The sequence below is a fragment of the Monomorium pharaonis genome, chromosome 10 (genome assembly GCF_013373865.1).
Source record: "Monomorium pharaonis isolate MP-MQ-018 chromosome 10, ASM1337386v2, whole genome shotgun sequence".
Lineage (NCBI taxonomy): Eukaryota > Metazoa > Arthropoda > Insecta > Hymenoptera > Formicidae > Monomorium > Monomorium pharaonis.
In genome coordinates, this window is record NC_050476.1 from 13,243,919 (window position 1) to 13,261,046 (window position 17,128).

The following is a 17,128-nucleotide window of genomic DNA, read 5'->3' on the forward strand; positions in this document are numbered from 1 at the left end:
AGGGTTCTTCAGTAATCTCAAAAAATAACTGCTAAAACTGACACTTTTTGGACTAAATTGTAATCTTGCCGACTAAAACTATTTATAGAAAAGAATATTCTTATATTTTTGGATTGATAAATTTCGTTCTTACAGTACCCCATGAAGTTCAACATTCAACAGAAATCAGCCATCATGTTTACAAAATGTAAACCAAGACAGTAAACTCTTAAACGTACATTATCACAGAAAAAAATAAATTTAATCTAATAAAAGATTTCTAATCTTTTTATGCTGTTTTGATTTAGGCCATGAGTAGATCTTTTATCTCCTTTCCTTCTTCTCTTGAGTTATGTGGGTTTGGAAATTTACTGTCTTGGTTTAAATTTTATAAACATGATGATTGATTTCTGTTAAATGTCAAATGGGGTAAATCTAATGTAAGCATTAAATTCAGCAAACCAAAAATTTAAGGATACTCTTTATCTCTAACAGTTTCAGTCATCAAGATTATAGTTTGCGAAAAGTGCGAAAAAAAATTTTAGCAATTATTTTTTGAGGTCCACAAAAAAACCTCTTATATACTCTTATATGCTCATATATGAATTTTGATCGCATAAATCCATGTATGATCATATATGACTATCTAAGATCATATTCGAGCATGTATACCCGAGAAAAAATGGATATTAGTATGATCAGATGTAAATAAAATTTTTAATTAGATACAAAAAGATCTAATAATATATAATCATATATAATCTAATCCAAAATTTGGCGCGATATGATCATATATAATCATAAAAATATATAATTAGATATGAAAGGATTTAATAACCCGGGAAAAAATATTTCTTATATGCTCATATAAGAAGTAATTTTATACGCTCATATATGGATTTTGTCCGCAAAAACTAATATTTGGTCATATATGACTACCTAATTATATTCACACGTATATATTTTGTTCGATTGGGCACAGTTCGATTGCGCACCGTTCAATTGCGCACCGTTCAGTGGCGCACCGTTCAATTGCACACTGTTCAATTGCACACCATTCAATTGCGCACAGTTCAATTGCACACCGTTCAATCAAACGCATATTAAATATTCATACATTATGGCTGCGTTTGCAATGTGTACATAGGTTAGCGACTTGGACGGGGTGGGTGCGGGAGGGGGGCCTCCACCCTGTGTGTGTGTGTGTGTGTGTGTAAAGCATTCACTGCATTACATGGGTTTGCGACTTAAATGGTGTGCAATTGAACGGTACGCAATTAAACGGTGCGCAATCGAACTGTGTCCAATCAAACTGTGTCCAATCGAACGGTTTCCAATCGAACGGTGTTCAATCGAACTGTGTCCAATCGAACTGTTTCGAAACGAACTGTGCGCAATTGAACGGTGCGCAACGTTTTGTGTTAAATAGCACAGTGGGCAATTGTAACGTGTCTAATTGTACTGTGCGCCAATGAAGGCCTCTCTCTACGCTACCTCCACATAATCTACACCTTTTCTTTTCCTCATCTTCTCAATATCTATTGCCTCTCATCTCGTTACCCAATCTACACCTTATAATTCTCCTCCACCTATTCTCTCCCCACCCTTTTATCAGGTATTCCGGTACGCCCTCCTCCTTCACCATTTTATACCACCTATTATATTCTGATCCTAGCATTCTGTCCCATCTTTCCTCTTTCTGCATCTTTTCATCCTTAATAAATACCGCTTCTACTCTATCTTCCCCTCTTTCCTCATCTAGCTCTTCCAAATTCCCTCCTCTGTCCTCCCAAAAACTGCTTTTTTCCCCTTCCCAGCCATTATCTACCTTTTCTGACCTACACCTCAACTTTATTTCTTCTAAACACTTTCTTGCTAGTTCGCTACCTCCTTTCTCCTCTAACCTCTTTTCATATTTCCACGCCCTTCTTCCCGCTTTCCCTCTCAATTTATCCCTCAGTATCTCTTCTCTTACCATATAGCCCGGCGTGTGCCAATTCAAGCCCAGCATTCATCTCAGGTACCTCTCCTCTAACCTCTCCATACTGTCTCTCTTCTTTCATCCCCATATTTCAACCCCGTACCCCATAACCGTCCATACTAACCTGTCAAATAATCATACCTTCCTTCCCCAATCACCCCCGTACCTTCTCTTCCCAATCCCCGAACTTGACCCATCACTGCCGCCGCCCTTCTCACCCTATCCTTTATCTGCGCTTCTTGCCCCCCATTTTTTTGAAACACATACCCTAGACATAGCAAAACTCCTTCACCTCCTCTATCCTATTCCCTTTCCACCAACTTTTCCTACTCTTTCTATCTCCTCCCTTCTTGAACCTCAATATTTTCGATTTCTCCGCATTTAAAACTAAATTCTTTTTATCCAAGTACCTTTCTAATCTTTCTAACATACTTCTCATCTGGTCTTCGTCTTCCGCTATCACCACCAAGTCATCCGCATATAACGTACACACCCTCTCTCCTTTCACCTTCACCCCTTCCCACTTGACCCTCCCCATTACTTCTTCTAAGTCTGAGATCAATAGATTAAAAAGCAACGGACTCACTGGACACCCCTGTCTTACCCCCCTCGCCGTCCAAAACTCCTTCCCCGTCTCTTCCCCAAACCTAACTCTACTTTTCGATTCTCTTAATAAAGTTTCCACTCTCTCTATTAAACATTCTCTAATCCTCCTCTCTCTCATCGTCTTTATCAAAATACCTCTATCCACCAAATCAAATGCCGCCTTCAAATCTACGAATAACGCTACTAATTTCCCGTCTTTTTTGCCTACACTTCTATTTACTAAGTAGCTTAATACAAAAATATTATCTATTGTCCCTCTTTTATTCCTAAAGCCTGCTTGATTTTCTTGGATTATTCCCTTCTCCTCAATCTCTTCATTCAACCTCTCTGCTAAAATTTTTGCATACACCTTGTACAACGTGGGCATTAACGTTATTCCCCTATACTCCTTTACCTGCTTCCCCTTTCCTTTTTTTACAATCGGTACCACTACTCCCTCCTTCCATTTTTTGGGCATTCTTCTCTCTTTTATATCCTATTCAAAAATTCCTCTATCCACTCCTCTAACTTTGCTCCCCCCATCTCCATACCTTATTCGAAATTCCATCTAATCTACCCGCTTTTCCTAATTTTAATTTACTCAACACTTTTCTTACTTTTTCCTTGCTAATAACCTATTCTTCCTCCCTCCTACTATCTTCTCTATCCTTTCACACCTCTCTTCTAACCACTCTTGTCTCTACTTCACCTAACAAACACATAAAATACTCTTTCCATTCCTCCATTCTTATGCCTTCGTTCACCATCCTTTTCTTTTTCCTGTCTTTATTTACTATCTCCCAAACTTCACTCTCGTTCCTGGCTTCCTCTGCTTTTTTTCCCACTTCCCATTTTCCTCCTCTTTCTTCCTCTCACATATAACTTTGAATTCTCTTTTCAGCCCTATATATTTACTCCTATCCTCTAATCCTTTCCTCCACCTCTTTAATTCCCTCCTCACCTGTCTTTTCAACTCCCTACACTCTTCATCCTATCAGTCTCTTCCTACCTTCTTACCTTTCCTTCTCTCTCTCTCCGTCTTTCCCATTGCGTCGTTGATTTTACTCAGCATTCTATCCCACTCCTCATTTACCTCCTGCTTATATTCTTCCTCTGTCCCTCCCTCCAAAATTCCCCTGAACATTTTCCTACCCTCTTCATCCCAGACCCTTATCTACCTACCTCTCTTTTTTTCATTTACCCCTCTCTCCTCACTTCTCACCTCTGCCACTACTGGAAAATGATCCGAATCTACTTTATCTATTACCCTCATTTTCTCTATTCTTTCCTTCGCCTCTCCATCTACTAAAATATAATCGATCACCGTGCTCCCCCTACCTCCAACATGCGTACACTCACCTTCCTCATCTCCCATCATCCTTCTATTTAACATTTCCCATCCACATTCTCCTATCAATTCTATCAGCTTTCTTCCTTCTTTATCTACCTTACGTTTGGACTTTCTCCTAGCCTGCTCTTCTCCATCTCCACTCTCTCCATCCGAATCCTCTCCCCAACCTTGTTCTTCCCTACCGGTTCGGGAGCGTTCCATTTGCCTACGTCAATATTGGCCACGGTCCCGATTGGCCATGTCAATATTGGCCACGTCAATATTGACCACGATCCCGAATGACCACGTGGTGGATTGGCCACGCGTCAATATTGGCCACGTCAATATTGCCCACGTCAATAATGGCCACGTCAATAATGGCCACGTCATTATTGCCCACGTGTCAATATTGGCCACGTCAATAATGGCCACGTCATTATTGGCCACGTGTCAATATTGGCGACGTCATTATTGGCCACGTCATTATTGGCCACGCGTCAATATTGACCACGTCAATATTGCCCACGTCAATAATAGCCATGTGATTATTAGCCACGTGTCAATATTGGCCACGCGTCATTAATGGCCACGTCATTATTGGCCATGCGTCAATATTGACCACGTCAATATTGGCCACGTCAATATTGGCCACGTCAATAATGGCCACGTCAATATTGGCCACGCGTCAATATTAACCAGGTCATTATTGCCCACGCGTCAATATTGGTCACGTCATTATTGGCCACGCGTTAATATTGGTTACGCGTCATTATTGGCCACGTCATTATTGGCCACGCGTCAATATTGACCACGTCAATATTGCCCGCGTCAATAATGGCCACGTCATTATTGGCCACGTGTCAATATTGGCCACGTCAATATTGGCCACGTCAATATTGACCACGCGTCATTGTTGGCCACATCAATATTGACCACGTAAATATTGGCCACGCGTCAATATTGGTCACGTCATTATTGCCCACGCGTCATTATTGCCCACGCGTCATTATTGCCCACGCGTCACTATTGACCACGTCATTGCTGTATATGGGTTTGCAACTTGGCCGGGGTGGGTGCGGGGGGGGAGGCGAAGGCTACCTTGCACCCCCTGTGTATGTGTGTGTGTTTGTGTGTGTGCGTGCGTGTGTGTGTGTGTGTGTGTGCAAAGCATTTCTCTGCACCACATGGGTTTGCGACTTTCCACGCTAAACAAAAAAAAAATTGATTAATATTGACGTGGGCAATAATGACATAAGCAATAATGACGCGTGAGCAATAATGACACATGGGCAATATTGACGCGTGGCCGATAGTGACGTAACCAATATTGACGCGTGGGCAATAATAACGTGGTCAATATTGACGTGGGCAAATGGGACGCTCCCGAACCGGTTTTAGCATTAAAATCGCCCCCAATAATCACCTTCGTTTCTGCCTCCTTTGATTCCATAACCTATCTCAATACTTGCATTGCTCCTTCCCTACCTGTTTCCTTTATATAGACCTCTACTACTCTTCAACTTTCCCTTCCTATCTTAATTCCAGCCGACAATAACCCTTCGCCTAATTCTACGATTTTATTTCCTCTATCACTTAACTCCTTTCTTACTCCTACAACCCTCTCCCCATCAACCTACCCTACCCTACCTTTTATATTTCTTCTACTAGCCTTTTGCACCCCCCACTCATAACCCTTTGGCACTTTGTCTTTTATCTTTTCCCAATCTCTTACGTCCGCCCATGTCTCTGATAAAAACATTACATCTCATTTTTTAAATTATCCCAAAAATCTTTATCTTTATTCCCCAGCCCTGCCACATTCCAAAAAACTATTTTCAATTCCCTCCCTTCCCACGACCTTTCCTCTCCTGACTTACCCTCACAATCATCCTACGTTCTCTCCCCCCCCCCCATCCTCTATCCTCAACTCTCCTTTCTCATTCCTCAAGACTTCCTCCTCTTCATTCCACTTCCACCAACAATCTCCTATCCTGATCCTCCCATATCCTAACCATACCCTCTTTCCCTTCTCTTTTTCTACTCTTGCTATTTTTTCTAACCTCCATCTCATTTTCCTGTCCTTCCAAGTCCAATCTTCCATAATTCTTTCTTCCCTCCCTTTCAGAATCTTCTTCTTACTGCACACCTCTTTCCTCTGTTCCTCACTCTCTAACTTCACCCATACCATCTCTTTCCCTGTTTTGCTCCCCTCTCCTATTCTCCTAACTCCCTTCACAGTCACCTCTGCTCCTATCTCCTTGAACACCATCTCTACCACCTTCTTCCTATTCCCTTCCTTAACCTCTACACCTTTAATTAATAAATTCTTCCTTCTATCCTCTCTTTCCTTCATCTCTATTCTCCTCTCTATCTTTTTTACCTTTTTTTTAACTGCGCTATTCCCTCCTATTTCTATTTTTTATATCTTTCTCCTTAACTCTTTCTGCGCCTCCAATAATTCTTTTTTTTCTCTTTCCCATCTATTCTTTCCAGAAATTCTCTCTCCTTAAATTCCTTAATTTTTTTTTCAACGCATCTAATTCTTCCCTCATCTTTCTTCCCTGCTCCTCCATAATCTCCTTCAACTCCTCCTTCATCTCTAATTTAACAATCTTTAAACTACCTACAATTCCCTCTTTCCAATCTCTTAGTTTTCTATCCCCGTCATTCATCTCTGTCCTCTCCCGCCGACGATCTAGCTACTCTCTTACTTCCCCTAATACTATCAATCAAAGTGCAGCTGTCGCTTCTGCCTCTATCCGTCATGTTTGTCGCGACTACTGAATCCGCCTTAACTCTCCTCTACCTCCCTACTCTGTCATTAGATCATTAAAGATGTTGTTAAACGTGGTAATATTTATTGTATTTGTGTACTACGTAGTACTTGAGAGGGAAAAAGAGAAAGAGAGAGAGAAAGAGAGAGAGAGAGAGAGAGAGAAAAGCGTTTATTTAAACATTCTAGGGCGAGCCCTCTAAGAACGTACAATGTGCAATAAAATAAGTAGTACATTATGATATGTGAGGCTGAGCTGTGATAAGCAAAATATGCAAATTAAAGCGAGTATATAAAAGCATAGATTATACAGTATGCGAATTGTAGACAACGAGCGCAGAGCGGAGTACGAAAAGTGGGTAAATAGAAGCAGAGTAACAATATTTGCAGTACAATAAGTATGAGAGCAAATTTAAGTCCATAGATAGTGTGGGCGATATTAGAGACTACTGAGAGCCTAAGTTATAGGACGCAGTTCGCCATAGATGGTCGAAGAGCCCACGCTTAAAGGCTGCGTATGAGGGTGATTGTTGCATGGCTGTAGGGAGCGAATTCCAGAGTGTAGTGCTGACGTAATGGAAAGATCACTGGTAGGTGGTGGTGGTTCTACAGGTGGGGGTGGTGAAATTAAGAGGGATGGTGCGTGATGTGGAGCGGAGGGGTACATGATAGTGAAACATGGAGGTTAGATATTCGGGGATGCGTAAAGTTAGGATTGTGTAGATAAAACAGCCGATGAGATGAGCCCTTCGATCATCCGCAGACAACCAGGTCAGCCTTTTATAGTAGGGCGTGACGTGATCGTCCTGCGGAGATCAAAAATAAATCGCACGCACGCATTCATCAGCCTCCTCAACCTGAGTCTCTGTTGGCCTGTTAGGTCGGTGAAGACAGCCGCGCAGTAGTCGAAAAAGGGGAGAATGAGCGAGGACACTAGGCGAATTCGCAGCGGTGTAGCTAGGCAATTTTTATACAGTTTTAGTCGCCAAAGGGATCCGTTTATTTTGTTGAAACAGAGTTTGATGTGCTCGGACCAATTAAGGGTACTAGTAAGCGCAATCCCTAGATTGATAGCTCGGTCGACAAAGGCGATGGGCGAACCGTTGACGGTGAGTTTATGATCGAGGTTATGGCCTCTGAAATGATGTTAACATATCTTGAGTTACCAAGGAGCATGGCCTTGGTTTTACTCGCATTCAGTTTAAGACCATTAAGGTCCGCCCAGCGCTCGATGGCGGCAATGTCCTCGCTCATCCTCTCTAGGGCTGAGTCAAGATTAGAGGGGTGGGAGTGTATATAAATTTGGAGGTCATCCGCGTATAGAACATGTTTGCAATTATTTAGGGAGTGCCTGAGGTCATTTATAAATATGGCGAAGAGAAAGGGTCCGAGAACCGAGCCCTGAGGGACTCCCGTTAGGATAGGGCCCCAGTGCGAAAAGGAGCCTGCAGAAAGTGGTCGCGAAATTCTTGGAAGTGGGGGAGGAGGGATTGACAGTTTACGTGGCACAGTCGAAGTGGGTTGAGGTTTGTGACAGAGATAGTAGAAGTAGAAGCGCGTCAGGTTCTCCGTTGTGAGGGTTTCTTTGGAATCGCACCGGTAGCCCCCCCCTCCCCGTCACGCCGCTCCCGGATAGTGGCATCGGCTTGGGCATAGCGCCGAAGATTTGCGGGGGCACGGGGGGCGCAAGAATAAACGGTCCGTCGTCACCCGAGCCAGGGCTAACCACCACGATATTAGGGATGGCCGCAGGCCGCCGGACGGTCATGGTGACGGAGGGTGTAGCGGGGGGCTGAGGAGCAGCAGCGAGGGTGGAATTTAGGTGTGCAGCATCGCGAATTTTAATAAGCGTGGAGTTAGAGTGGGGCATCACGTGAATGTAACCATTCCGCGTCCACGCTCGGTACAGTAAACCGCTCGCAACAGCTCTCCTAACCCGGGCAAAGGCGCGACGCGTAGAAGCAGAAAGCCTCTCGGTGACATCGATACGCGAGCCGGATAGAGAGTCGGATACCTCAGCGCCCTCGAGGGCACCCTTCGCACGCTTGCAGCGAATCCATTGATTGCAGACCTCGTTGGAAGTAAGGCGGATGACCAGTCGGACCAGCGGGCGGTGGCGACCATTTGAGGCAGGTATGCGGTAGCAAGACTGAATGTCGCCGGAGCAGACCACCACGCCAAGCACGGAGGCAATGTTCCTTACTAGCTCGAGAGGATTTTTAGGGGAGAATTTTTTCGCTCCAAATATGATGAGCTCAGAGTTGAGCCTATCCCGCTCGATCGCGTCGAGTCGAGCTTCAAGCCGGTCCTCCGCACAAGAAGAGGAGGTGCCAGCGGTGGTCGGTAGCTGCACGGGACGCTCGAGTGCGTCAACCCGTTCGTTCAATTTATCCATAGTTGCGGTGAGCGCGTCCGTCCTCGATGTAAATTCACTGTACGTGGCGATGCAGCGTGAGATGTTGAGTTCCAGCGTTGATAATTTGGCGTTGATCGCCGTAAGGCCCTGAAGCTGGTTCTCGATATTTGTCATCTTTTGGAGCAGCGAGGAGATGGTATCCTTGAGGCTGCGAGTCCCGTCGTGGGATGATACGGTAGGTTCCCCCATCATCGAAAGTCCGGAGCCAGCACCCGAGCGGGAAGCACAAGCCGCGCAAACGGGGCAGGAGAAGCCGGTGCCGTTCTCGGCGCTCTTTAAGATTCGCGGGTCAGCGATGAGTTGGATACAGTCGGCATGAAAGACATGATTGATGTCGCAAGCGCCAGACAGAGCGTATGTTGGCGAAATAAATTTTTTACAGTGCGCGCAAGAAAGTGTCATTCCGCGGATCGATCGTATAGCAGTTGGTCCGACTTTCAGGCGCCTGACAAGATAACACGGCTTGTTTTGACAACGCACTCACCGCGTGATCCTCGCGGCAGCGATGTAGAGGGGACCAGACCCTTCACAATAGCTTAGGCGCGATGCTACGATAATCATGCTTAAAAATTAATGTTCAATATCATGTATTGTTAACACAACGAAGGATTTTCTTTCATAACTATAGAAAACTTACAGTTTCTTCTACCTTTAATTGCATTATTAATTACGACAGATTTTCAGTGACTTATAATGTATTAACGATAGAAGAAACTCGAAGTTCTCTATCGTATACAAGAGAAAATCCTTTGTGGTTAACCATACTAACGATACTTGACATAACATTGATCTTTATTTACCTATAATTACCATAGAAATCGCATTGAATAATTTATCCTGAAGTCCTTAGATCAAACGTGAATATTTTTCTATCGTTATTTTACAAAGAGTGTATATTAGGTATAGTATTTCGTGCATTTCGTAATTTTCTAATAAGATGTTTACGAAAGAAGAATGTATAAAGAATCAATCGTGATAAATCTTCGTTAATTTAATATTCCATGAAAAACGATGAGAGAATTTGATGCGGCAAATATTATATTATTTGCATCCATACGTTTCCATCGCTTTCTCTCTTTCGACTTTCTTATTTACAGAAGTTAATTACGATTTAAATTTGTCCTATTTTTATTAATAATTCATAATCTCGTCATGTAATTGCGAGTGTAGCCATTGACGCAAGCTTAGGCGCGGTGCGGCGAGACATAGGAACGGCGACGACGTCACGCTTCTCCTTCTTCCCCCCGCCGCCGCCGCCGCCACCGGCAGCCAATGCTTGAGACAGTAAGCCGTGCTATGGCTCGAGCGGCTTGAGCCCTTCCTTCGGCGCGCAAGGCGCGCTCTCATTCGCATAATTAAAAAAATTTTTATCTCGATTATTAGCAAACCAAACCCATAACAATATTGGACTTTTATGTTCATCTCGATCCCATCTACTCTTTTACGAACATTGACCAGTATGCTCTGCGACTCCCTGTATATATTCATATATGATTATATTTGATCATATAAATACTTTCACATGATTATATATGATAATGTTAGATCATATATGGCTAAATAAGACCATACTTAAATAGGATTTACAAAAATAATTTAATCACATTCTTGTATATAGCTGTATAAGATCGTTTATAATTGCACTTTTATTTCTTATATGACGATATATGAATATATATAAACATTAATTTGTTAATATGAACAAATAAGAGGTATTTTTTCCCGAGAATATGTTTTTTATATGATTATATAATAGAGGTATTATATATAATCATATAAAATACATATATTATCAGATCTTTTCATATCTAATTATGTATTTTTATGATTATATATGATCATATTGCGCCAATTTTCGGATTTGATTATATATGATCATATATTATTAGATTTTTTTATATCTAACTATGCATATTTACATCTGATCATATTAATGTCCATTTTTTCTCGGGTGTTTAAATAAGTTTATATTTGGAAGTATAGTATTGTGATCTGATCATATATAACTTTATAAGTTTGTATATAATTATATAAAATTTTATTTTTATATTTTTTTAATTTTCGGAAGCTCTCTCTGATTGTAAATTACAAATAAAGAGACAATTTTCTGAATTTGTCCAGATGTGGCAAAAAATCGGTTTAACTTATCTATTTTATAAATGGTATTTAATTGTTAATTCACGCTCTTCGTCATATCGAACAGATCGTAATATATCAAGAGACGCGGTAGTGTCTCGCGCCAAGTGAACGCGCAGTGCAAGACCACCGTACATACATACATTTATTACGCGAGTACGCGACTTGCGAGCACCTGAGATTATTAGATCTCAATAACGATTTAACCGATCGAGTTTTAACTAGATTCAATCAAAAGCTTGAGTTTGATTTATAAAAAAAATTGTTTTCATTTTTTTCTGCGTGCTCTATAGCGACACAAAGTCCAAAATGTAAATTTTTGGAGATACTCAACTGCTCCGTTTTATCACTAATTTTTTGGACACCGAAATCTTTTTATTGATTGCGTGGAATTAAAAATTCTTCTCCAAAATTAAAGTACAGATAGTAACGCGGTGCGCTGCGATCAATTTCATACGAAAAACGAAAAAAGTTAGAAAATTATAATTTTGTTATCGACTTCTGTAGTCGACTCGTGAAAACATTTGCTGCGTATAAAAGTTTTAGACTTTGTACGTATAAAATAAGCATGAGGCGCACTTGGCATTTCAACAAAGAACAATACTGTGATTTTAGAATGAAGATTTAGGATAGGAACTTTAGAAAAAAAGTTTTCCGTGTTTAAGGGAATCCTATCTGTTTTATCGACAGAATTGTACAATTTGTTCCAAAATTCTTCTCTACAATTAAAGTATAAACGATAACAGTGTGCGGAATACATAAACTTTAATTCTGGAAAAGGATTTCTAAATCTTTAAAAGAAATACATACAAAATTTTGTTAATGACGTGCCTAAATGACTCTACATTCACTATAATCCCGTTAGTTGATTTTAATCATTCAATTATTTGATTATCAAGCCCGTTTATTATTAAATATTTTAATAAAAAATTATAAGAAATAAATTTTGTATAAATATTTTTATAATTGGCGCATTTATTTTATATCATTATTTGTGTAGAGAAGACAATAAAACAATAGGACAGTAAGACAATTTACCTAATATAATAGTTTTTTTCTTAGGGGCGTACACACTTGGCGCCTTTTTTTACCTTTTTTTTAAAAAAGGTAATTTTGTTCGGATCGAATAGACCGTAATTTTTATCAATTAATTTTAAATCTGTAATTACAAAAAAATATCGTAATGCTACTAAAAAAATATTAATTATTATATATCGGTATCTTTCGATAACATATGTTATAAAAAATTATAATACTAAGATGATAATATTGAGCTTTGTTATCAAGGTTATTAATAGAACTCTAGTGGCGCTAACTTTAGTGACGATCGATATATAGAACTATATAAAATTTACGGAAATTTAACTAAACGCTAGGCAGGTACTAGTTAAAATATTCTATATGTTTTTTGCAAGTTAATGTAAACAGTTATTAGTAGACAAAATGTACCTAGCAAATATACGCAAGCTAAAACTTTTCTAGATAAAGTACCTATAAAATAAAAGTATAAAATACCATTTATGAAATAGATAAGTTAGACCGATTTTTGGCCACTGCACCTGGACAATTCAGGCAATTGTCCCTTCCTTTATAACTCAATACAATTTAACGTTACCGTTAAAAACATTACAAGAACTTTAAAAAATTAATAAAATGTTGAAAATAAATAAAAAGTATCGAAAACATTTTGTAAATAATTATTTTGGTATAAACTTTCCGAGAAAAAATGAAAAAGATCTAAATGGATCTTATCAGATCTGATCACTCAGATCTGGTTTGATCAATCAATTTGGCCCTATCTAATCAGATCCAATCAGACATGAGTATACCTGATCCAATTTTAGCGGACATGGTTACCTTTACGAAAAATGTAATCTAATCATATATGACTCTATACAACTATATAAGTTTGTATATGATATAAATAATATAAAATATAAAATTTTATTTTTATATTTTCTCCATTCTCGGAAGCTCTCTCCGAATTGTGGAAATCCACGAATTCTTTTTGAATAACATAACACAAATAATATACACTACAGTTTCCTACTAGTGCTAGGTAACTGGATAGTCTTGTTTTATAGGCTTTTTGGAGTAAATTTTCTCACGAGAAAGAGAAACGCCGCGTCCTCGCCTAGCAGAGATCTTGCGAACTATTCGCGGTTGTATACAGGGTCATTCAGAACAATATTAGGTCCGTAAAATGACGTATTCCTGATGCAATTCTAAAACGATTTTTCCTTTACCAAAATTTTATTTGAAGCGTAATTTTTGAGTTATAAGCCAAAATAGTTAACGAATTACGCGTCGAGTACAGAAGGCAGGCAGGGGCGGCGCGCCACGAGCGTAACGCGGCGCGGCTGACTATCCGTGTCAGCTGACGGGTGATTACCACCGCGTAAGTCGCTAACTATTTTATCTTATAACTGTGGGAAATGCGATACAGCACGGGACACGACGCGTACTCGACGAGCTCTCGGACGATTCTGCCCTTTACTCTCCGGTTTTCTGCCTTATATCCTCCAATTCTTTTGATCTCGCGGCCGCCGATTTCCTTTTTGGAAAAAGCATTTTGCCCGCCGCGCTTTCCTTTCGCTCCGACGCCGCGTCGCCAACGAACGTCGCGACTTCTACCCGACGCCGCCGCACACACACATAGACACTCTTCCACTCTTCTTCACACACGTACGCACACGCAGGACTTTTCGGCAACCTTTGTTTTCCGCAAAATCGCCGCGCCGACAATCACACCGCTTACATCAATCGCTTCCGCCTTTTGCTCGAAACTCCCGCACGCACGCACGCACGCACACACACCACACACACACACACACACACACACGCGCGCGCGCGCGCGCGCGCGCACGCACGCACAAATGCACATGCACACGCACACACATACGCTCACCTTCCTACATAACATAAAATTATGCTTTAAATAAAATTTTGGTAAAGAAAAGATTGTCTTGGAATTATGTTAGGAATACGCGTTACTTCTTAAAATCACTGTAATAACCAAAAGTTGTTCAGGATCGCCGGCCGCCGGACGCTGGAATGAGCTGATTGCTACACGCCGATGTGTGTGTAATGCCGATGTTTGTGTAAGAGAGAGAGAGAGAGGAGAGAGAGAGATGAGAGCGAGAGAGAGAGAGAGAGAGAGAGAGCGATATAGACGCAGAGGAGACGAATAGTAGAGCTATAGAGAGAGAGAGAGCGAGAGAGAGACGCGTCTCGCTTCAGCTCTATCCCGAATCTCTCTTGCTCTCTCTCTCTCTCTCTCTATATCTCTCTTTCTCCTCTCTCCTCCTCGCTCTCTCTCCTCTTTCTCGCTCTATCTCTCTCTCTCTCTACTCCTCGTCGCTCCTTATCTCTCTCGCTCTGCTCTCTCTCTCTCTCTCGCTCTCCTCTCTCCTATACTCGTCTCATCTATCTCTCTACTCTCTCTCTCTCTCTCTACTCTAATCTCTCTCTCGCTCTCTCTATCTCCTCTCCTCCTCTCCGTCTCCCCTGCTCCTCTCTGCTCTCTCGCGCTCTATGCTCTCGTTCATCTCTCTCTCTGTCTCCTACTCTCTCTATCTCTCTCCTCTCTCTCTCTTCTCTCTTCTCTCCTCTCTCGTCTCTCTCTCTCTCTCCTCTCTCTCTTCTGCTCTCTACTCTCTCTCTCTCTCTCTCTCTTCTCTCGCTGCGGATCCAGCCTAACTTCTACGCTCTTGCCCTCGTCTCTCGCTCCGGATCTCGCTCTCCTCGGCTCGCTCTCGCTCCCCCTCGCTCATCTCCTCCTCTCTCTCGTCCATATGCGCTCGTCTCCTACTCTCGTCGTGCTCTCTCTCCTCTCGTCATCTCTCTCTGCTCTCTATCTTCACTCTCTCTCTCTCCTCTCTACTCATCTTCATCTCCCCCCCGTTGCGTCTTTCTTCCTACTTCATATCTGCTCAGTTTTCTCTGTCTCTCCTCCTCTCTCTCGCTCTCTCTCCTTCTCTCTCTTGCTCTCTCCTGCGCTACTACGGCACACACGCCTCCCACTCTCCTCTCATTCACTCTCTCCTATATCTGTCTTCCCTACGGCTCTCTCTGCGTCATCGAGTTCTCTATCTCTCTCTCTCTCTCTCTCTCTCTACTCTCCTCATCCTTTACTCTCTCTTCTCATCTCTCTCTACGTCTCTCTCTCTCCTCTATCCTCGTCCCTACTCTCTCTCGTCTCTCTGCCTCTCGCCATGCCGTTCTCTCTCTCTTCGCTAATATCTCCTCTCTCTCTCTCTCCTACCAGCCTCTTCCTCATCATCTCTCCCATTTTCTCTCGTATGGGAAGAGACGTTCATAAAGACGTTCATACACACGCACGCATACACACGTCACGTGTAGCAATCAGCTGGTTGCAGCGTCTGACGCACAAACACTCACACATTCTCTCATTTGATCACTCACTCACCTTGTAGCAGCGTAGCCAATCTTCATGCTTATGAACAATCTAGAGATGGTTGTTAAAGATGTGTGACACATCCAACTTTCTCGTTTTTGCTAATTACTCAATTGATACAATACAAATTACGGGTTTACTGTTTATTCACTCACTATCGATTCCCAAAAATTACTTTACTCACCGTTTCCAAAAATTACTTTAAAAGAAACGCGAATGCGAATAGCACAGGACTCGATGCGAAGCAACGGACCGCAAAGACTGTACGATGACGACCACGAGGGTTATGTTTACAACGTACAGCGACTGGGACCAAAAATGCCGGTGCCGTGGTAGAAGTCGCTGTCGCGACTGTTGCCATCTGCGGCGCCTCATCCTTGGCTGCGTGGCGCGTGATTGACGCGAGCGGCGAGATAAGAAAAACGATCGGCTAAAACCTTTGCATTACAAATGCGGTAAAAAACATGAAACGTATGACGTACTTAAAAAAATTAGTTATTTATTATAATTAGTAACTATTTCTAATTATAATAAGTAATTATTATTTTGAAAAGCATGTATTATACGTTATTACGTTTTCGAAACTATTGCAATTACGATACAAAAGTGTCAGTCAATCACAAGAATAATGTAATTAATAAATTACATTTGAGAGTTGTTCCGGATCGCCGGCCGTCGGACACTGGAACCAGCTGATTGCTACACGCGACGTGTGTGTATGCGTGCGTGTGTATGAACGTCTTTTCCACCCCACCCCCACTCTCTCTCTCTCTCTCTCCCCCCCCCTCTCTCTCTCTCTCTCTCTCTCTCTCTCTCTCTCTCTCTCTCTCTCTTTCTCTCTCTCTGTCTCTCTCCCTTTTACACAAACATGGCATACAGACACATCGCGTGTAGCAATCAACTGGTTCCAGTGTCCGACGGCCGGCGATCCGGAATAACTTTTGGTTGTTACAGTGATTTTAAGAAACGCGTATTCCTAACATAATTCCAAGACAATCTTTTTTTTTACCAAAATTTTATTTAAAGCATAATTTTACGTTATAAGATAAAATAGTTAGCGACTTACGCGGTGGTAAACACCCGTCAGCTGACGCGCCCGTGTTACGTTCGTGGCGCGCCGCCCCTGCCTTCCTTCTGTACTCGACGCGTAATTCGTTAACTATTTTGGCTTATAACTCAAAAACTACGCTTCAAATAAAATTTTGGTAAAGGAAAAATCGTTTTAGATTTGCGTCAGGAATGCGTCATTTTACAAACTTAATGTTGTTCTGAATGACCTGTATATTCAAATAAGTTTATATTTTGAGGCATCATGTTGTGATCTGATCATACATTGTATAACTCTATATGACTATTTAAGTCAAAATTGAACATTTTCTAACACAAGTATTATTAGTCGCGTTTATAATTATATAATGTTTATTTAATAAATTATAACGTATTAGGTAAATTTTATTTTGGCTCAATATATTGACCTGTTTATTGTATTATTTTTGCTCAGCACTAACGAG

General features: G+C 41.4%; 1 protein-coding gene across 2 annotated transcripts in view; it reads left to right on the forward strand.

The window, feature by feature from the left end:
• Positions 1-17,128, forward strand: part of LOC105833664 (fatty acid synthase) — a 52,323-nt gene that overhangs the window by 2,331 nt on the left and 32,864 nt on the right. The window lies entirely within an intron of this gene.